We start from the raw sequence: 23002 nt of genomic DNA, 5'->3' as shown, positions 1-23002 counted from the left end.
GATACAGACTGCTCAGTAACTAGACACAGAGCGATGGATACAGACTGCTCAGTAACTAGACACAGAGTGATGGATACAGACTGCTCAGTAACTAGACACAGAGCGATGGATACAGACTGCTCAGAAATAGACACAGAGCGATGGATACAGACTGCTCAGTAACTAGACACAGGGTGATGGATACAGACTGCTCAGTAACTAGACACAGAGCGATGGATACAGACTGCTCAGTAACTAGACACAGAGTGATGGATACAGACTGCTCAGTAACTAGACACAGAGTGATGGATACAGACTGCTCAGTAACTAGACACAGAGTGATGGATACAGACTGCTCAGTAACTAGACACAGAGCGATGGATACAGACTGCTCAGTAACTAGACACAGAGTGATGGATACAGACTGCTCAGTAACTAGACACAGAGCGATGGAAACAAGCTGCTCAGTAACTAGACACAGAGCGATGGATACAGACTGCTCAGTAACTAGACACAGAGCGATGGATACAGACTGCTCAGTAACTAGACACAGAGCGATGGATACAGACTGCTCAGTAACTAGACACAGAGCGATGGATACAGACTGCTCAGTAACTAGACACAGAGCGATGGATACAGATTGCTCAGTAACTAGACACAGAGTGATGGATACAGACTGCTCAGTAACTAGACACAGAGTGATGGATACAGACTGCTCAGTAACTAGACACAGAGTGATGGATACAGACTGCTCAGTGACTAGACACAGAGCGATGGAACAGACTGCTCAGTAACTAGACACAGAGCAATGGATACAGACTGCTCAGTAACTAGACACAGAGTGATGGATACAGACTGCTCAGTAACTAGACACAGAGCGATGGATACAGACTGCTCAGTAACTAGACACAGAGTGATGGATACAGACTGCTCAGTAACTAGACACAGAGCGATGGATACAGACTGCTCAGTAACTAGACACAGAGTGATGGATACAGACTGCTCAGTAACTAGACACAGAGTGATGGATACAGACTGCTCAGTAACTAGACAGAGAGCGATGGATACAGACTGCTCAGTAACTAGACACAGAGCGATGGATACAGACTGCTCAGTAACTAGACACAGAGCGATGGATACAGACTGCTCAGTAACTAGACACAGAGTGATGGATACAGACTGCTCAGTAACGAGACACAGAGCGATGGATACAGACTGCTCAGTAACTAGACACAGAGTGATGGATACAGACTGCTCAGTAACTAGACACAGAGTGATGGATACAGACTGCTCAGTAACTAGACACAGAGCGATGGATACAGACTGCTCAGTAACTAGACACAGAGCGATGGATGCAGACTGCTCAGTAACTAGATACAGAGTGATGGATACAGACTGCTCAGTAACTAGGGGACACAGAGTGATGGATACAGACTGCTCAGTAACTAGACACAGAGTGATGGATACAGACTGCTCAGTAACCAGACACAGAGTGATGGATACAGACTGCTCAGTAACTAGACACAGAGCGATGGATACAGACTGCTCAGTAACTAGACACAGAGTGATGGATACAGACTGCTCAGTAACTAGACACAGAGCGATGGATACAGACTGCTCAGAAATAGACACAGAGCGATGGATACAGACTGCTCAGTAACTAGACACAGGGTGATGGATACAGACTGCTCAGTAACTAGACACAGAGCGATGGATACAGACTGCTCAGTAACTAGACACAGAGTGATGGATACAGACTGCTCAGTAACTAGACACAGAGTGATGGATACAGACTGCTCAGTAACTAGACACAGAGTGATGGATACAGACTGCTCAGTAACTAGACACAGAGCGATGGATACAGACTGCTCAGTAACTAGACACAGAGTGATGGATACAGACTGCTCAGTAACTAGACACAGAGCGATGGAAACAAGCTGCTCAGTAACTAGACACAGAGCGATGGATACAGACTGCTCAGTAACTAGACACAGAGCGATGGATACAGACTGCTCAGTAACTAGACACAGAGCGATGGATACAGACTGCTCAGTAACTAGACACAGAGCGATGGATACAGACTGCTCAGTAACTAGACACAGAGCGATGGATACAGATTGCTCAGTAACTAGACACAGAGTGATGGATACAGACTGCTCAGTAACTAGACACAGAGTGATGGATACAGACTGCTCAGTAACTAGACACAGAGTGATGGATACAGACTGCTCAGTGACTAGACACAGAGCGATGGAACAGACTGCTCAGTAACTAGACACAGAGCAATGGATACAGACTGCTCAGTAACTCGACACAGAGTGATGGATACAGACTGCTCAGTAACTAGACACAGAGCGATGGATACAGACTGCTCAGTAACTAGACACAGAGTGATGGATACAGACTGCTCAGTAACTAGACACAGAGTGATGGATACAGACTGCTCAGTAACTAGACACAGAGTGATGGATACAGACTGCTCAGTGACTAGACACAGAGCGATGGATACAGACTGCTCAGTAACTAGACAGAGAGCGATGGATACAGACTGCTCAGTAACTAGACACAGAGCGATGGATACAGACTGCTCAGTAACTAGACACAGAGCGATGGATACAGACTGCTCAGTAACTAGACACAGAGTGATGGATACAGACTGCTCAGTAACGAGACACAGAGCGATGGATACAGACTGCTCAGTAACTAGACACAGAGTGATGGATACAGACTGCTCAGTAACTAGACACAGAGTGATGGATACAGACTGCTCAGTAACTAGACACAGAGTGATGGATACAGACTGCTCAGTAACTAGACACAGAGTGATGGATACAGACTGCTCAGTAACTCGACACAGAGTGATGGATACAGACTGCTCAGTAACTAGACACAGAGCGATGGATACAGACTGCTCAGTAACTAGACACAGAGTGATGGATACAGACTGCTCAGTAACTAGACACAGAGTGATGGATACAGACTGCTCAGTAACTAGACACAGAGTGATGGATACAGACTGCTCAGTGACTAGACACAGAGCGATGGATACAGACTGCTCAGTAACTAGACACAGAGCGATGGATACAGACTGCTCAGTAACTAGACACAGAGTGATGGATACAGACTGCTCAGTAACGAGACACAGAGCGATGGATACAGACTGCTCAGTAACTAGACACAGAGTGATGGATACAGACTGCTCAGTAACTAGACACAGAGTGATGGATACAGACTGCTCAGTAACTAGACACAGAGTGATGGATACAGACTGCTCAGTAACTAGACACAGAGCGATGGATACAGACTGCTCAGTAACTAGACACAGAGTGATGGATACAGACTGCTCAGTAACTAGACACAGAGTGATGGATACAGACTGCTCAGTAACTAGACACAGAGTGATGGATACAGACTGCTCAGTGACTAGACACAGAGCGATGGAACAGACTGCTCAGTAACTAGACACAGAGCAATGGATACAGACTGCTCAGTAACTACACACAGAGCGATGGATACAGACTGCTCAGTAACTAGAGGACACAGAGCGATGGATACAGACTGCTCAGTAACTAGACACAGAGCGATGGATACAGACTGCTCAGTAACTAGACACAGAGCGATGGATACAGACTGCTCAGTAACTAGACACAGAGCGATGGATACAGACTGCTCAGTAACTAGACACAGAGTGATGGATACAGACTGCTCAGTAACTAGAGGACACAGAGTGATGGATACAGACTGCTCAGTAACTAGACACAGAGCGATGGATACAGACTGCTCAGTAACGAGACACAGAGCAATGGATACAGACTGCTCAGTAACTAGACACAGAGTGATGGATACAGACTGCTCAGTAACTAGACACAGAGCGATGGATACAGACTGCTCAGTAACTAGACACAGAGTGATGGATACAGACTGCTCAGTAACGAGACACAGAGTGATGGATACAGACTGCTCAGTAACTAGACACAGAGCGATGGATACAGACTGCTCAGTAACTAGACACAGAGTGATGGATACAGACTGCTCAGTAACTAGACACAGAGTGATGGATACAGACTGCTCAGTAACTAGACACAGAGTGATGGATACAGACTGCTCAGTGACTAGACACAGAGCGATGGAACAGACTGCTCAGTAACTAGACACAGAGCAATGGATACAGACTGCTCAGTAACTACACACAGAGCGATGGATACAGACTGCTCAGTAACTAGAGGACACAGAGTGATGGATACAGACTGCTCAGTAACTAGACACAGAGCGATGGATACAGACTGCTCAGTAACTAGACACAGAGCGATGGATACAGACTGCTCAGTAACTAGACACAGAGCGATGGATACAGACTGCTCAGTAACTAGACACAGAGTGATGGATACAGACTGCTCAGTAACTAGAGGACACAGAGTGATGGATACAGACTGCTCAGTAACTAGACACAGAGCGATGGATACAGACTGCTCAGTAACGAGACACAGAGCAATGGATACAGACTGCTCAGTAACTAGACACAGAGTGATGGATACAGACTGCTCAGTAACTAGACACAGAGCGATGGATACAGACTGCTCAGTAACTAGACACAGAGTGATGGATACAGACTGCTCAGTAACGAGACACAGAGCAATGGATACAGACTGCTCAGTAACTAGACACAGAGCGATGGATACAGACTGCTCAGTAACGAGACACAGAGCGATGGATACAGACTGCTCAGTAACTAGACACAGAGTGATGGATACAGACTGCTCAGTAACTAGAGGACACAGAGTGATGGATACAGACTGCTCAGTAACTAGACACAGAGCGATGGATACAGACTGCTCAGTAACGAGACACAGAGCAATGGATACAGACTGCTCAGTAACTAGACACAGAGTGATGGATACAGACTGCTCAGTAACTAGACACAGAGCGATGGATACAGACTGCTCAGTAACTAGACACAGAGCGATGGATACAGACTGCTCAGTAACTAGACACAGAGCGATGGATACAGACTGCTCAGTAACTAGACACAGAGCGATGGATACAGACTGCTCAGTAACTAGACACAGAGTGATGGATACAGACTGCTCAGTAACTAGACACAGAGCGATGGATACAGACTGCTCAGTAACTAGACACAGAGCGATGGATACAGACTGCTCAGTAACTAGACACAGAGCGATGGATACAGACTGCTCAGTAACTAGACACAGAGTGATGGATACAGACTGCTCAGTAACTAGACACAGAGCGATGGATACAGACTGCTCAGTAACTAGACACAGAGTGATGGATACAGACTGCTCAGTAACTAGGCACAGAGCGATGGATACAGACTGCTCAGTAACTAGACACAGAATGATGGATACAGACTGCTCAGTGACTAGACACAGAGCGATGGATACAGACTGCTCAGTAACTAGACACAGAGCGATGGATACAGACTGCTCAGTAACTAGACACAGAGCGATGGATACAGACTGCTCAGTAACTAGGGGACACAGAGCAAGGAATACAGACTGCTCAGTAACTAGGGGCAGAGTGATGGATACAGACTGCTCAGTAACTAGGGGACACAGAGCGATGGATACAGACTGCTCAGTAATAGACACAGAGTGATGGATACAGACTGCTCAGTAACTAGACACAGGGTGATGGATACAGACTGCTCAGTAACTAGACACAGAGTGATGGATACAGACTGCTCAGCAACTAGGGGACACAGAGTGATGGATACAGACTGCTCAGTAACTACACACAGAGTGATGGATACAGATTTCTCAGCAACTAGTGGACACAGAGTGATGGATACAGACTGCTCAGTAACTAGGGGACACAGAGCAATTGATACAGACTGCTCATAACTAGACACAGAGTGATGGATACAGACTGCTCAGTAACTAGACACAGGGTGGTGGATACAGACTGCTCATAACTAGAAGACACAGATTGACAAAAGGACCAGAGGGGTGGTGAGGATTTTTTTACACGCTCAGTTGTCGTGTGGGCCAGAAAGTGCGGTGGAAGCAGAATCAATACTAACTTTCGATAAATTCTTTAAAAGAAGCGATATTTGGAGCTCTTTGGGACAGGGGAGGCCGAGTTCTACCCAAGAATACACAAGGGCGAATCCATCAAATATCCTCTGCTTCTGCTTTATCATTCTACAATTCGATATCTAACTCTTCTGCAATCGCTCGATAAGCAGCTCACCAACATGCTCTGAATGCTATCTATGGGTGGGCTGTAAATGCCTGCCTAGCCAGCGACAGTTGCACCATGTGAATGAAAGTTTAAAATTCAAATTGCAGCTGCTCAGATTCATTTTCTAAGCACAGTCTGCAAATGATTCATCTGCAAATACTGTTACTTTCCCCACTCCCACTGACCCTTCACCTCTCCCCCAACCACTGACCCTTCACCTCTCCCCCAACCACTGACCGTTTACCTCTCCCCCAACCACTGACCCTTCACCTCTCCCCCAACCACTGACCCTTCACCTCTCCCCCAACCACTGACCTTTCACCTCTCCCCCAACCACTGACCCTTCACCTCTCCCCCAACCACTGACCCTTCACCTCTCCCCCAACCACTGAGACTTCGCTTCTTCCAATCCCACTGACCATGTACCCCTGCCTGGCAATAGCTTGAATAACTGCTTCCTGCCTCGGACCTCTGACCTGTGCCCCCTCCCCAGTGTTCTTCTGACCTTTGCCCCCTCCCCGGTGTTCCTCTGGCCTGTGCCCCCTCCCCGGTGTGCCTCTGACCTGTGCCCCCTCCCCAGTGTGCCTCTGACCTTTGCCCCCTCCCCGGTGTTCCTCTGGCCTGTGCCCCCTCCCCGGTGTGCCTCTGACCTGTGCCCCCTCCCTGGTGTTCCTCTGACCTTTGCCTCCTCCCCGGTGTTCCTCTGACCTTTGCCCCCTCCCCGGTGTTCCTCTGAGCTGTGCCCCCTCCCCGGTGTGCCTCTGACCTTTGCCCCCTCCCCAGTGTGCCTCTGACCTTTGCCCCTTCCCCAGTGTGCCTCTGACCTGTGCCCCCTCCCTGGTGTTCCTCTGACCTTTGCCCCCTCCCCGGTGTTCCTCTGGCCTGTGCCCCTCCCCAGTGTTCCTCTGACCTTTGCTCCCTCCCCAGTGTGCCTCTGACATTTGCCCCCTCCCCAGTGTGCCTCTGACCTGTGCCCCCTCCCCGGTGTGCCTCTGACCTTTGCCCCCTCCCCAGTGTGCCTCTGACCTTTTCCCCCTCCCCAGTGTGCCTCTGACCTGTGCCCCCTCCCCGGTGTTCCTCTGACCTTTGCCCACTCCCTGGTGTTCCTCTGACCTTTGCCTCCTCCCCGGTGTGCCTCTGACCTGTGCCCCCTCCCCGGTGTTCCTCTGACCTTTGCCCCCTCCCCGGTGTGCCTCTGACCTTTGCCCCCTCCCCGGTGTGCCTCTGACCTTTTCCCCCTCCCCAATGTACCTCTGACCTGTGCCCCCTCCCCGGTGTTCCTCTGACCTTTGTCCCCTCCCTGGTGTTCCTCTGACCTGTGCCCATTACTGGAAAGATGAAGTGCGTATTGAATCCCTGGCGTAATCAGCGTCTCTGTTCACTACTCCTGTCTTGCTGCTTGTTTCACTCTTGACACAAAGCCAAAGCTTCAACGAAGAACTTCCTGCCAGTGAGCCACAGACTCCAGAATGAGAAACATCAGATTTACCAATTGCTGAAGTATCTTCGCTCTTCAATCTTTCACAATATTGTGGACAGATAAATATTCAGCCAGAATATCAGACTGACAGCTTGATGGCGAGTCAAAATCCTATCCGTACAGCACTTCCCCACGTTCAGAGCAGCTCGCTGCAAACTAACAGACTTAATACAATAAACCACACTCAGCAACTGCGGAAACGATTACAGAGGGCCAGAGCCAGAGAGAGAGAGAGCACAAGGCAGAGAGACACATGGGGTAATTGGACTGAGGAAAGAGAGAGAGAGAGAAGTTGGAAATAGAGAGAGTAAAAGAGAGATAAAGGGATAGAGAATAGTAGAGAGTGTGATGGAGAGATTGAATTTAAATGATAGAAAGAAGGTTTTCTGTTGCCTCGTTTCCAGAACTTAGTCACATGTCCAAATTTCATTCACAGGATGTGGGTGTCACAGGAAAAAGGATAAAATTATTTATTATTCTCCGCTGTAAAGTAGCCTTCTTGAGTGTATTTGAGCAGCTTTATTGGCCATTTCAGAGGGCAATTAAGAGAATTATGCAAAACCACAGACACCATGCACTAATTCAAATGACTGGGGGCCGTTCCACAAATCTGCAACCTATTTAGCTTTACTTCCTGGCTGTTTTCCTGATCAGCAGACACTCACAATGCTGGGAAATTGCTGATTAGGGTTTAATGGCATCCTGTTTCCAGAATTCCTTTGTTAGAAACTGGACAAGTCATCAAAATGCTGTGGAAATACCAATCAGATCAGAAATTCCCCCCGCAGATCCCAGATCCCAGTCCTGAGGTACTGGATGGAATTTTAAAATGGGCCCAATGAGGATGGAGGACAAACATGACAGAACCTCTGAGCGCTGCACAGTGTTATGTTGCAGCGTCCATGTGGCCACTGACGCACCATTGATTCACGCAAAGACTAGAGGTTGCGAAACAACAGGCTTCTATTAACAAGAACAGAAGCACTCCCAAACCGATGGCTAACCCGAACTGAGGCAAAAGGGGTGGAGAGCAGCCACCTTTATACCCCGAGGAGGGCGGAGCCCCGGATTGAGGCAGCAGGGGCATGCCCAGGCATATCCCATATACAGACAGTATTACAGTGATTCACCACATTCACCCCCTGTTTGAAAAAGAGTTCGGCGAGGGCGAGGTGGTGGAACGACAGTCACAAGTTATTGATTCAAGTTACAAGTTCAGTCTCTCCGGGGGCTTGATCTGCCGCTGCGACCGCCGCAGTGTTGGCCGTGGTGCCGGTTCAGGAGGCCACGGTGATGGGTCAGACGCCAGTCCATAACCGGTGAAGCCGTCCGTAGCGCCTTCAGACTGCCGGGTGTGTGGAGGCTGCTCCTGGGGCTCAGGCGTGCCGTACACGGGGGCAAAATGAGCGTGCTGCGACTCTGGTGCATCATGGACGACGTTGGGAGCTGGGGGTGAGGGGCCGTGGGACGTAGTACCTGCGGGGGCCAGATCGCGAATGGAGACCGTGTCCTCCCGCCCATCTTGATACGCCACATAGGCGTATTGGGGGTTGGCGTGGAGGAGCCGGACCGTTTCGACCAGGGGGTCCGACTTATGGGTCCGCACCTGCTTCCGGAGCAGGACAGGGCCTGGGGACGTCAGCCACGACGGTAGTGAGGTCCCCGAGGAGGACTTCCTGGGGAAAACAAACATTCTTTCATGAGGGGTGGCGTTGGTAGCCGTGCACAGTAGTGACCTAATTGAGTGTAGCGCATCAGGGAGGACCTCTTGCCAGCGGGAGACTGGAAGACCCTTAGACCAGCCTTCCAGACTGTCGTATTCTCCCTCTCCATCTGTCCGTTCCCCCTGGGGTTGTAGCTGGTGGTCCTACTCAAGGCTATGCCTTTGGAGAGTAGGTACTGGCGCAGCTCATCACTCATAAAAGAGGAACCCTGGTCGCTATGAATATAGCTGGGGAAACCAAACAGGGTGAAGAGGCTGTGCAGGGCCCTGACGACCGTGGCCGAGGTCATATCCGGGCAGGGGATAGCAAAGGGGAATCACGAATACTCATCTACGATGTTGAGGAAGTACATGTTGCGGTCAGAGGAGGGGAGGTGACCTTTGAAGTCAACGCTCAGGCGTTTGAAAGGGCGGGTGACTTTGATGAGGTGTGCTCTGTCCGGCCGGTAGAAGTGCGACTTGCACTTTGCGCAGATTTGGCAGTGCCTGGTTACAGACCTGACTTCCTCAATGGAATATGGCAGGTTCCGGGCCTTGATGAAATGGAAGAACCTGGTAACCCCCGGGTGGCAGAGGTCATCGTGGAGGGTCTGTAACCGGTCTAGGTTCGCACTGGCACAGGTCCCCTGAGACAGGGCGTCTAAGGGGCTCATTGAGCTTCCCAGGCTGGTATAAAATGTCGCAATTGTAGGTGGAGAGCTCAATCCTCCACCTCAAAATCTTATCGTTCTTGATTTTGCCCCGCTGCGCGTTACTGAACATAAAGGCAACGGACCGTTGGTCCGTGAGCAGGATGAACCGTTTGCCAGCTAAGTAGTGGCGCCAGTGCCGCACAGCCTCCACGATGGCTTGTGCCTCTTTTTCAACAGAGGAGTGTCGAATTTCAGGGCCCTGGAGAGTGCGCGAGAAGAAGGCCACAGGTCTGCCCGCCTGGTGAAGAGTGGCGGCGAGGGCAAAATCAGACGCATTGCTCTCCACCTGGAATGGGGTGGATTCGGCTACGGCGTGCATCGTGGCCTTCGCGATATCCGCTTTGATGCGGTCAAAGGCCAGCCGGGCCTCCGCCGCTAGGGGAAAAGATGTGGATTTGATGAGCGGACGGGCTTTGTCCGCATAATTGGGGACCCAATGGGCGTAGAATGAGAAGAAGCCTAGGCATCTCCTCAGTTCTTTGAGGGTGGTGGGGAGGGGAAGTTCCAGGAGGGGACGCATGCGGTCGGGGTCGGGGCCGATGACCCCGTTCTCCACAACACAACCAAGGATGGCGAGGCAGCGCGTGCGGAATACACACTTCTCCTTATTGTAGGTCAGGTTGAGGAGTGCCGCAGTGTGGAGGAATTTTTGTAGGTTGGCGTCGTGGTCCTGCTGATCATGGCCGCAGATGGTGACGTTATCCAGGTACGGGAAGGTGGCCCGCAACCCGTTCTGGTCCACAATTCGGTCCATCTCACGCTGGAAAACCGAGACCCCGTTGGTGATGCCGAAGGGGACCCGAAGGAAGTATATTGGCAGTCTTCCGGGCGGATAGGGAGCTGGTGGTATGCAGACTTCAAATCAATGGTGGAGAACACCCGATATTGTGCAATCTGATTGACCATGTCAGATATGCGGGGAAGGGGATACGCGTCCAGCTGCGTGTATCGGTTGATGGTCTGACTGTAGTCAATGACCATGCGAAGTTTCTCCCCAGTCTTGACAACCACCACTTGGGCCCTCCAGGGACTGGTACTGGCCTCAATGATCCCCTCCCCCAGGAGGCATCGCACCTCGGACTTGATGAACGCTCTATCTCCAGCGCTGTACCGTCTGCTTTTGGTGGCAATGGGCTTGCAGTCGGGGGTGAGGTGCTCAAACAGCGAGGGAGGGGCGACCTTGAGGGTCGAGAGACCACAGGTGGTGCGCGGTGGCTGGTCTGTTAGCTGTGGATTTTGGACGGAGATTGGGGGAAAAGGCCCATTATACACCATAGTGACGCTCCCAAGGTGGCACATGAAATCTAGCCCCAGTAGTACGGCCGCGCAGAGCTGTGGCAGCACGAGGAGCCTGCACTTGTCGTACACCATGCCCCGTACAGTCAGAGTTGCCACACAGTACCCGAGGACATTCACTGACCGGGACGTCGAAGCCATGGAGATTGATTGCTGCATTGGCAGTACTGGCAGTGTGTAGCGCCTCACCGTGTTAGGGTGGATGAAACTCTCCGTACTCCCACTGTCAAATAAGCAGTTAGTAGTGTGGCCGTTTACCTTGATGTCCATCATTGACCAGGCGAGCTGGTGAGGCCTGGACTGGTCCAACGCGACCGAGGCCACCGTCGGATTAGGCGATGCGGTGGACGGTTCCCAAAATGGGGGCCCCCGTGACTCGGCTGACGTCACCCAAGATGGCGGCTCCCGTGGGTCGCACGTGGCTGATGGCGGCCAAGATGGCAGCCTCCGTGGGTCGCACGCGGCCGCTGGCGTCCAAATTGGCGGCACCCGCAGATCGCACCCGGTCGATGGCGTCGAAGGCAGTGCCTCCCGCGGATCGCACGTGGCGCCGCTGGGCCTGGGGGCCGATTTTGCCCTGCAAACTTTCAGGTAATGACCCTTCTTACCGCAGCCAGAGCAGATCGCGTCTTTCGCTGGGCAGTGTCGTCGTGGGTGCTTCTCCAGGCTGCAGAAGTAGCACCTCGGGCCTCCGGGGACTGCCGCAGTGGTCAGTTCGGCTTCGGGACAGGGCGTGGCGTAGGTTTGCGGCCCTCCCGGGTACAGCGATGGCTGCGGTCGCGGTGTCCACGGTGCGCCATCATGGTCGGGGGTGTAGGCCTCGAGGTTCCGGAACGCTACCTCCAGTGAGCCGGCACGTTCCACAGTTTTCTGCAGGTCCAGCCCACCTTGGTCCAGCAGGCGCTGCCGGATATCGGTCGACCTGATGCCCGCGACAAAGGCATCTCTGATCAGGTCGTCGGCGTTTTGGGCGGCTGAAACGGCCTTGCAGTTGCAGGCTCTGCCGAGTGCACGCAGTTCGCGCAGGAATTGCTCAGCCGATTCCCCGGGCTGCTGTCTGCGAGTGGCCAGCAGATGTCTGGCGTAGACCTCGTTCGGCTGCCGGTTGTACTGGCTCTTGAGGAGATCGATTGCCTCCTGGTAAGTCTCTGCGTCTCGGATCAGCGCGAAGACGTGAGCGCTGACGCGAGCGTGGAGCACATGCAGTTTAGAAACATAGAAAACTACAGCACAAAACAGGCCCTTCGGCCCCACAAATTGTGCCGAACATATCCCTACCTTTTAGACCTACCTATAACCCTCCATCCTATTAAGTCCCATGTACTCATCCAGGAGTCTCTTAAAAGACCCTATTGAGTTTGCCTCCACCACCACTGACGGCAGCCGATTCCACTCACCCACCACCCTCTGTGTGAAAAACTTACCCCTAACATCTCCCCTGTACCTCCCCCCCCAGCACCTTAAACCTGTGTCCTCTCGTAGCAGCCATTTCCACCCTGGGAAAAAGCCTCTGAGAGTCCACCCGATCTATGCCTCTCAACATCTTATATACCTCTATTAGGTCTCCTCTCATCCTACATCTCTCCAAGGAGAAAAGACCGAGCTCCCTCAGCCTATCCTCATAAGGCATGCCACTCAATCCAGGCAATATCCTTGTAAATCTCCTCTGCACCCTTTCAATCTTTTCCACATCCTTCCTGTAATGAGGCGACCAGTTTGTCGATGCCTGTTACAACGACAGAGGAGGAGGAGGTGATGAAGGTCTCAAAACAGCGCAGCCAGCGATCAAAAGAGTTAGAGGCGCCAACTGCCTGCGGATCCAAATCCAATTTGTCAGGTTTCAGGAGTTGCTCCATTTCAAAACTTCTGTTAATAAAATTGATGCACCATTGATTCACACAAAGACTAGATGTTGCGGAACAACAGGCTTTTATTAACAAGAACAGAAGCACTCCCAAACCGATGGCTAACCTGAACTGAGGCAAAAGGGGCGGAGAGCAGCCACCTTTATACCCCGAGGAGGGCGGAGCCCCGGATTGAGGCAGCAGGGGCGTGTCCAGGCATATCCCATATACAGACAGTATTACAGTGCTTCACCACAGCCACCCACCCTGGGAATCCCAGGGAGAACCGGGGAGGGGGATCTGTACCCCAGAGAGAGTCATGAGAGAGGAAACTACCCCAGGGAGAGTCAGGAGAGGGGGAACTGACAATCCCTGTTCCCAGTCTCTATCAGTCTGGAACCCTGCTACCAGTCACTGATTGCTTTTTAAATTTATATGGATGAGGACAGGATCCTGGCTTTGTGATGAAATACACAGTCAAATAGTTGATTTATGTTCCTGCATAAATGAAAGTCAAAATGATTTCGTTTGATTCTCTCTAATAAAACTTTCATATAATCGGAGACTCCCTCCAGACTTTCTGACACTGTGGCACTCCCTCAGTACTGACCCTCTGACACTGCGACACTCCCTCACGACTGACCCTCTGACACTGTGGCACTCCCTCAGTACTGACCCTCTGACAGTGCAGCATTCCCTCAGTACTGACCCTCTGACACTGTGGCACTCCCTCAGTACTGACCCTCTGACAGTGCGGCACTCCATCAGTACTGACCCTCTGACAGTGCAGCACTCCCTCAGTACTGACCCTCTGACAGTGCAGCACTCCCTCAGTACTGACCCTCTGACAGTGCGGCACTCCCTCAGTACTGACCCTCTGACAGTGCAGCGCTCCCTCAGCACTGACCCTCTGACAGTGCGGCACTCCCTCAGTACTGACCCTCTAACAGTGCAGCACTCCCTCAGTACTGACCCTCTGCCAGTGCAGCGCTCCCTCAGCACTGACCCTCTGACAGTGCGGCACTCCCTCAGTACTGACCCTCTAACAGTGCAGCACTCCCTCAGTACTGACCCTCTGCCAGTGCAGCGCTCCCTCAGTACTGACCCTCTGCCAGTGCAGTGCTCCCTCAGCACTGACCCTCTGACAGTGCGGCACTCCCTCAGTACTGACCCTCTGACAGTGCAGCACTCCCTCAGTACTGACCCTCTGACAGTGCAGCACTCCCTCAGTACTGACCCTCTGACAGTGCAGCACTCCCTCAGTACTGACCCTCTGACAGTGCAGCGCTCCCTCAGCACTGACCCTCTGACAGTGCGGCACTCCCTCAGTACTGACCCTCTGACAGTGCGGCACTCCCTCAGTACTGACCCTCTGACAGTGCAGCGCTCCCTCAGCACTGACCCTCTGACAGTGCGGCACTCCCTCAGTACTGACCCACTGACAGTGCAGCACTCCCTCAGTACTGACCCTCTGACAGTGTATGCACTCCCTCAGTACTTGTGGTGAACCATAGTTGGTTACCACTATGAGTGCTGAGCCATGGATGGTCAGCACTATGGGGGTTTGTAGATATGTTACTGTAGTTACTGTTGGTGTTAGGGTTGGGTTGTTCTACCTGTTGATATTGTTCTGTGGTACACTCCAGTTGGCTCCGCCTACCTGGGGAAGTATAAAGATCACTGCACTGTCTGGTGACCCTTTAGTCTGGGATTGTATTGTATATAGTGTGCTCCATTCTTGTTAGTAATAAAAGCCTTTAATTCCCGGGTACAATCTAGCCTCCCGAGTGATTTAATCGCGTATCAATTTTATTACTAACAAAATTTTGGTAAACAAAAGAAAACCATGGAGCAAATGTTGAAACCCGATCGGCTTACTTTAGATCCACGTGCGGCAGGAGCGTCGAACACTTTCGACCATTGGTTAAAGTGTTTTCAAGACTACATCGATGCCTCAACAGCCATTCAAAACGACGCCGATAGACTGCGGGTCCTCCACGCATGGGTAAGCGACACTGTATACTCATCAATCCGCGATGCCCAAGACTACATAGGGGCCATCGAACTACTTAAGAAACGGTACAACAAACCGCCAAACGAGATCCATGCTCGACACCTTCTCGCCACTCGACGGCGGCAGCCCGGCGAAACGACAGGACAGTACCTGTGTGAACTTTAGCAGCTAGCCAGAGCCTGCAACTGCAAGCCAGTGTCAGCGGCCCAGTATACGAACGACTTGATCCAAGATGCGTTCGTGGCGGGAATCGGCTCGTCGTACATTCGCCTTCGGCTGCTAGAGCAAGGTAATCTAGACCTCGCTAAGATAGTAGAATTGGCTGACGCTATGGAAACGGCCTCCAGAAGTCTAGAAACATACCCCACCGACCACGTGGGAACATCGTGGCAAGTACAGCCACCGACTCAACTTTATTCAGCAGCTCCGAAAAACTGCGCGATTGTGTTTCCAACCTCGGACCTGACGATGGCGGCAGCTCCAGGAGGCCCGCGGTGTTACTTCTGTGGATTGGCGAAACACCCTCGGCAGCGATGTCCAGCTAGAACGGTATTGTGCTCCGCGTGTGGAAAGAAAGGGCATTATGCCAAAGTCTGCAGGACCAAACCACTCTCCAAACATAGCAGCGCGGCGTGTGATTCTCCAGAGCCTGTCTCCTTGTCTCCAGCATCTTCGAGGTCTTCCACCATGTGCGATTCCAGAGCTCCGCCATTCCTGACGATGGAGACGCAAGACACGTGCGACCTGCAGGGGCTGCCACTTTTAGCGACACCGACCACGTGCGATCCATGGGCGCAGCCATTTTGGTCAGCACCGACCGCAGACGACCAGCAGGGGTCATCATCATCAACCATCTCAGCTGCCTGCAGTTGCACCCAAGACCCAACGGTGGCGTCAATCATCCTGGACCAGGCCAAGCCTCACAGACGTGACAAGTCCATGATGGGCAAAGAGGTAAATGGACGCCAAATTCATTGTTTGTTTGACAGCGGGAGCACGGAGAGCTTCATTCACCCTGACACCGTGAAACGGTGCGGTCTCCGAGTACGGACTGTCAGACAGACAATTTCGATGGCGTCGAGGTCCCGGTCTGTTACCGTGCTAGGGAGCTGCGTGGTCAACCTGACGGTGCGGGGCACAGTTTACGAGAACTTCAGGCTCCTTGTGTTACCGCACCTTTGTGCTCCGATACTCCTGGGACTAGACTTTATGGTCCATCTGAGGAGTGTAACCCTGCAGTACGATGGGCCACTCCCTCCACTTTCAGTGGGAGCACAGCAGCCTCCAAATTGCCCAGCGTGCTCCACGTGTAGCCTCTCGACACTCAGAATCACTCCACCACCTTTATTTGAGAATCTCGTGCCAGGCTGCAAGCCCATCGCAACCAAGAGCAGGCGTTACAGCGCTGAGGATCGGATCTTTATTCGATCTGAAGTTCAGCGGTTCCTCACGGAAGGGATCATCCAACCTAGCTCTAGTCCAGGGAGAGCGCAAGTAGTGGTGGTTAAAACTGGAAACAAACCCCGGATGGTCATAGACTATAGTCAGACCATTAATAGATACACGCAGCTGGACGCGTATCCTCTCTCGCGCATATCTGACATGGTCAACCAGATTGCGCAGTACCGGGTGTTCTCCACCATTGACTTGAAGTCAGCTTACCACCAGCTCCCCATTCGCCCAGAGGACCGAAAATACACGGCCTTTGAGGCGGATGGTCGTCTTTATCACTTTTTAAGGGTTCCCTTTGGCGTCACGAATGTGGTCTCGGTCTTCCAGCGTGCAATGGACCGAATGGTGGACCAGAACGGGCTGCGGGCTACCTTCCCGTACCTGGATAACGTCACTATTTGCGGCCATGACCAGCAGGACCACGATGCCAACCTCCTTAGATTTTTACGCACTGCGTCTCGCCTGAATCTGACCTACAACAGGGAGAAGTGCGTATTTCGCAAGCGCCGCCTAGCAATTCTCGGATACGTGGTGGAAAACGGGGTCCTTGGCCCTGATCCAGACCGTATGCGTCCCCTCCTTGAACTTCCCCTGCCCACTAGCATCAAAGCACTGAGAAGATGCTTAGGCTTCTTTTCATACTATGCACAGTGGGTTCCCAATTATGCGGGCAAAGCCCGTCCGCTCATCAAGTCTACCTCCTTTCCCCTAGCAACAGAGGCTCGCTTAGCCTTTGAAGGGATAAAAGCCGACATCGCGAAAGCCACGATGCACGCTGTTAATGAGTCCATCCCCTTTCAGGTGGAGAGTGATGCATCGGATTTCGCCCTGGCCGCCACACTTAACCAGGCGGGCAGGCCCGTCGCATTTTTCTCTCGCACCCTCCAAGGCCCTGAACTTCGGCACTCCGCGGTGGAAAAAGAGGCTCAGGCCATTGTGGAGGCCGTTCGGTGTTGGCGCCATTACTTGGCGGGAAAACGATTCACCCTGCTCACCGACCAGCGGTCCGTGGCGTTCATGTTCAACAACACGTTACGGGGTAAGATTAAAAATGATAAAATCTTGAGGTGGAGAATCAAACTCTCCACCTACAACTATGATTTCATGTACCGTCCAGGGAAGCTCAATGAGCCCTCAGACGCCCTGTCGCGTGGAACATGTGCAAGTGTGCAGGAGAATCGATTACAGGCCCTCCACAATGATCTCTGCCATCCGGGGATCACTCGGCTCTTCCATTTCGTAAAGGCCCGGAATCTACCTTACTCAGTGGATGATGTCAGGTTCATAACCCGAAGCTGCCAGGTATGTGCTGAATGCAAACCGCACTTCTATCGACCTGACAGGGCACACCTCATTAAGGCCACTCGCCCTTTTGAAAGACTGAGTGTGGACTTCAAGGGCCCCCTTCCTTCGACAGATCGGAACGTGTACTTCCTCAATGTGATTGACGAGTACTCACGATTCCCTTTTGTCATTCCCTGTTCAGATACGACCGCTGCCACGGTTATCAAAGCATTACGGGATCTTTTCACCCTGTTCGGTTACCCCAGCTATATCCACAGTGATAGGGGCTCGTCATTCATGAGTGACGACTTGAGGCAATACCTGCTCTCAAAAGGGATTGCCTCAAGTAGAACTACGAGTTACAACCCTAGGGGTAACGGACAGGTTGAACGAGAAAATGCTACAGTCTGGAAGACTGTCTTACTGGCGTTGAGGTCTAAAGGTCTTCCAGTCTCCCGTTGGCAAGAGGTACTCGCTGATGCGCTCCATTCTATCCGCTCACTCCTGTGTACGGCAACCAACGCTACTCCACATGAGAGGATGTTTTCCTTCCCTAGGAAGTCTTCCTCTGGGACCTCATTACCGTCTTGGTTGACGTACTCAGGACCTGTCCTCCTGCGGCGGCATGTTAGGACCCGCAAGTCCGACCCTTTGGTTGAACAGGTCCATCTCCTCCACGCCAACCCTCAATATGCCTATGTGGCATATCCTGACGGGCGAGAGGACACGGTCTCTATTAGAGATCTGGCGCCTGCAGGGGACTTGGAAACCCCAGTCGCTCCCACACCCCTAGTTAGGAACTCCCTGACCCTTATCTCCCCTCCAGACACGACGCGGGCAGTATCGGGACCACCACTTAATCCTTCTACTCCCGTGTACAGCTTGCCTGAGTCCAGGAGATTGTCGCCACCTCGAAGCGTGCTCGAGTCCAGCAGATTGTCGCCACCTCGTGGTCCACCTGTCCGTGAGGAACTGGAGGAGTCACTGGACACCGCCTTGGAGAGAAGATCACCACGGTTACCGGAACCGGCGTTACCGCCAGTGTTGAGGAGGTCACAGAGACGGTGCAGTCCTCCAATACGACTGAACTTGTGAATATATGAACAGTTGTTCTGGTTTTTTTTGCCCCACCGGCCTTTGTTTTAAAGAAGGGGTGAATGTGGTGAACCATAGTTGGTTACCACTATGCGTGCTGAGCCATGGATGGTCAGCACTATGGGGGTTTGTAGATCTGTTACTGTTGTCACTGTTGGGGTTAGGGTTGGGCTGTTCTACTTGTTGATATTGTTCTGTGGTGCACTCAAGTTGGCTCCGCCTACCTGGGGAAGTATAAAGGTCACTGCACTGCCTGGTGACCCTTTAGTCTGGGATTGTATTGTATATAGTGTGCTCCATTCTTGTTAGTAATAAAAGCCTTTATTTCCCGGGTACAATCTAGCCTCCCGAGTGATTTAATCGCACATCAGTACTGACCCTCTGACAGTACAGCACTCCCTTTGTACTGACCCTCTGACAGTGCGGCACTCCCTCAGTACTGACCCTCTGACAGTGCGGCACTCCCTCAGTACTGACCCTCTGACAGTGCGGCACTCCCTCAGTACTGACCCTCTGACAGTGCGGCACTCCCTCAGTACTGACCCTCTGACAGTGCAGCACTCCCTTTGTACTGACCCTCTGACAGTGCAGCACTCCCTCAGTACTCACCGTGCGATGTTGCAGCGCTCCCTCAGTACTGGTCGTGTGACAGTGCGGCGCTGTCATCCTACTGTCCCAGAGTAACAGCCTTGAAGTGCTCAGGTGCCTGGAGTGGATCACATTGCCTCTCGAGTAGGACGTGGAATGTGCTGAACTCAAACTCAGCTGGCATAATAAGACGGGCCGGTCTGTGAGGCATTGGAGTTTGTATCAATGTAAGCTTGCCTCTGTGGAAGCTATGTTGCAGTGACAGTTCTGAGCTACGTGAGTAGAGAAGCTATCACCAACACTGGCAAGCACAGGATAAGAACAGACAGCCAGCATTGCAGCATCACTTCTGAGAATGAGCTGCAAATTTCCCAGAATGAGAGGAACTGAGAAGCTGCAAGTGACAGGAAGTCATTAACGTTGGTTGACACTGATATCATGTTGACTCACCAGTGACTAAACCCCGTCTGGGAGAATCAGCAGCACAGATAAAGGAAGGAAGCAGGGTGGCACAGCGGTTAGCACTGCTGCCTCACAGGCTTCAATTCCCAGCTTGGGTCACCGTCTGTGTGGAGTCTGCACGTTCTCCCCGTGTCTGCGTGGGTTTCCTCCGGGTGCTCTGGTTTCCTCCCACAGTCTGGAAGATGTGCTGGTTAGGAGGATTGTCCATGCTAAATTCTCCCTCAGTGTACCTGAGCAGGCGCCGGAGTGTGGCGACTGGGGGATTTTCACAGTAACTTCATCGCAGTGTTAATGTAAGCCACCTTGTGACACTAATAAATACACTTAAAAAATCCAGGACCAAAGCTGGAGAGAAGGATTGGCCAGGAATCTCCAAGAATGGAAGATCAAGCTCCAGGACATTGCTGTGTGTGACCCGGGGAAAAACATCGGGACGTGAACACGGATAGTTTTGGAACATTTCTCTCTATCAGATATATAACAATTGTAAATGGAGTCAAGGTTTTTTGCCCTGACATCAAGCATTATCCAATTGGGCAATGAGTCTTTGTGATTTCCAGTTTGTGTAGGAAGGCAGTGAGGACCGCGATGGCTGGAGAATGGCAGCAAACTCTGTGGGAATACACTCAGCACTGCCGGCTACCCCAGTGGAGTGCTGAAGGGATATCACTTCGGGATGCAGATTCTCCTCCCTGCATCTGACTAAGGTCCAAACTCCACAGTGACAGAGCTCTGCCCGACAGGTGTGGTGGGATTACCCCCGCCCTCCCCCCCCCCCCACCCCCAACTTGGGACTCTGGGAATCCTGTAAGTCCTGACTCTCCAAAGTCTGTCTGATGAGTCAATGTGATGCAATACTCTCCACTTGTCTGTCTGAGCACAGCTCGAACACTTGTGCATCTCAATACCAGCAGAACATAACAAATAGGAGCAGGAGTAGGCCATGTGGCCTAGCACACCCCAACACACGAGACAGGGCACCGGCGTAGGGAGAGGGATGAAGAACAGCCTCCCCTCTGGGGAAGTGTGAGGACAGGCTCTCTCTCAGCTGCAATATCCTTTTAGTCGAGTAGACTTTAATTAACAGTGTCTCACTGGGATGAGGTTCAGGAGGGTGCCCGGTGTCTGTGAACCTGCCCCACAGCGGCAGTTAGTGTCCTCTGGTTAATCCCAGACTTAAACAGATTGGATTGTGTGTAATCAGAAACGGGGGCTGTATTCTCAGCCACACTAATCTCCACTCCAAATGTTCCGCTCTCGTTATATCGAGCTCAGGCAGCTGACTGGCGCCTCTGTCAGCCTGTTACTTTCCTGTCATGTTCCTAAGCTGCAGGTCCCAGTCCTACATCCCTTTCCCCTGACCCAGGCTGGATGTGCAGAGAGACCTTTCCTCTTGCGAGAGAGTCTAGATCAAAGGGGTCACTTGTAAAATAAGAGATCGCCCATTTTTTCAAAGAACAAAGAACAGTACAGCACAGGAACAGGCCCTTTGGCCCATGAAGTCTGAGCTGACACATGCCTCTCGAATGTAATATTTTCTACGGGGTCCAGATCCCTCTGTTCCCTGCCTAGTCATGCCCCTGAGTAATTGAACCTTCGACCCTGGGAAAAAGACTCTGACTATTCACTCTATCCAAGCCTGTCATTATCTTGTCAACCTCTGTCAGGTCGGAGAGCCGACAATGCGGGATCGCGAGGCTGGCCAGCTATCAGGAGGCTGGCAATGCGGGTCTACTGCGCATGTCCCAATCCCGGCGCTAACAGATTGGAACTGTATGTGGAACTGTATCCCAGTGAGAGTCAGTGTGTGGGAACTGTATCCCAGTGAGAGTCAGTGTGTGTGGAACTGTATCCCAGTGAGAGTCAGTGTGTGTGGAACTGTACCCCAGTGAGAGTCAGTGTGTGTGGAACTGTACCCCAGTGAGAGTCAGTGTGTGTGGAACTGTACCCCAGTGAGAGTCAGTGTGTGTGGAACTGTACCCCAGTGAGAGTCAGTGTGTGTGGAACTGTACCCCAGTGAGAGTCAGTGTGTGTGGAACTGTATCCCAGTGAGAGTCAGTGTGTGTGGAACTGTACCCCAGTGAGAGTGTGTGTGGAACTGTATCCCAGTGAGAGTCAGTGTGTGTGGAACTGTACCCCACTGAGAGTCAGTGTGTGTGGAACTGTATCCCAGTGAGAGTCAGTGTGTGTGGAACTGTACCCCAGTGAGAGTCAGTGTGTGTGGAACTGTATCCCAGTGAGAGTCAGTGTGTGTGGAACTGTATCCCAGTGAGAGTCAGTGTGTGTGGAACTGTACCCCAGTGAGAGTCAGTGTGTGTGGAACTGTACCCCACTGAGAGTCAGTGTGTGTGGAACTGTATCCCAGTGAGAGTCAGTGTGTGTGGAACAGTACCCCAGTGAGAGTCAGTGTGCGTGGAACTGTATCCCAGTGAGAGTCAGTGTGTGTGGAACAGTACCCCAGTGAGAGTCAGTGTGCGTGGAACTGTACCCCAGTGAGAGTCAGTGTGAGTGGAATTATGACACAATTTTGGTCGGGGACATTGATGAAATGCTGCAACAGAACATTGACAAATCAGACTCGCGTCTGTGGTGATGCAGTGGAGTTTTTTTTAATTAAAAGCAAACTGTACAAACTTGATGCAAACATTTTGAGCTTATGGATTGAAACTCTGGGCAAATACAGTGATGATTTAATTGAAAAACTGAATTCTGGCAAACACAGAACACCAAATACTTCAGCTATAATCACCTGTCTCTGAAAGGGTCACCTTTGTACAAAGTATTGGGTTGGCCGGTTTTACTGCACATGCAGTGGTTAGTGGAGTGAATCAGTCTTCAGGCTCCTGTTGTGTTTGGAGGGGGAAGGGGGTTTTCGATGCTGCAGTGTGCACA

General features: G+C 51.7%; 1 protein-coding gene across 6 annotated transcripts in view; it reads right to left on the bottom strand.

The window, feature by feature from the left end:
* Nucleotides 1–20005, bottom strand: part of LOC144507722 (interleukin-12 receptor subunit beta-2-like) — a 73204-nt gene extending 53199 nt beyond the window's left edge. The window contains exon 1 of one of the 6 annotated variants that reach the window (XM_078234959.1): nucleotides 19670–20005. The gene's annotated coding sequence lies outside the window, so the exon portion shown is untranslated. Of the gene's footprint in view, nucleotides 1–7669; nucleotides 8078–19669 lie in introns of those variants that run through there. The other 5 variants (XM_078234963.1, XM_078234965.1, XM_078234962.1 and 2 more) reach the window with 5 other exon arrangements.
* Between the last annotated feature and the right edge of the window lie 2997 nt (nucleotides 20006–23002).

The sequence above is a fragment of the Mustelus asterias genome, chromosome 19 (assembly GCF_964213995.1).
Source record: "Mustelus asterias chromosome 19, sMusAst1.hap1.1, whole genome shotgun sequence".
Lineage (NCBI taxonomy): Eukaryota > Metazoa > Chordata > Chondrichthyes > Carcharhiniformes > Triakidae > Mustelus > Mustelus asterias.
Note: the sequence above shows the minus strand (reverse complement) of the source record. Positions and strands in the feature narration are given on the sequence as shown.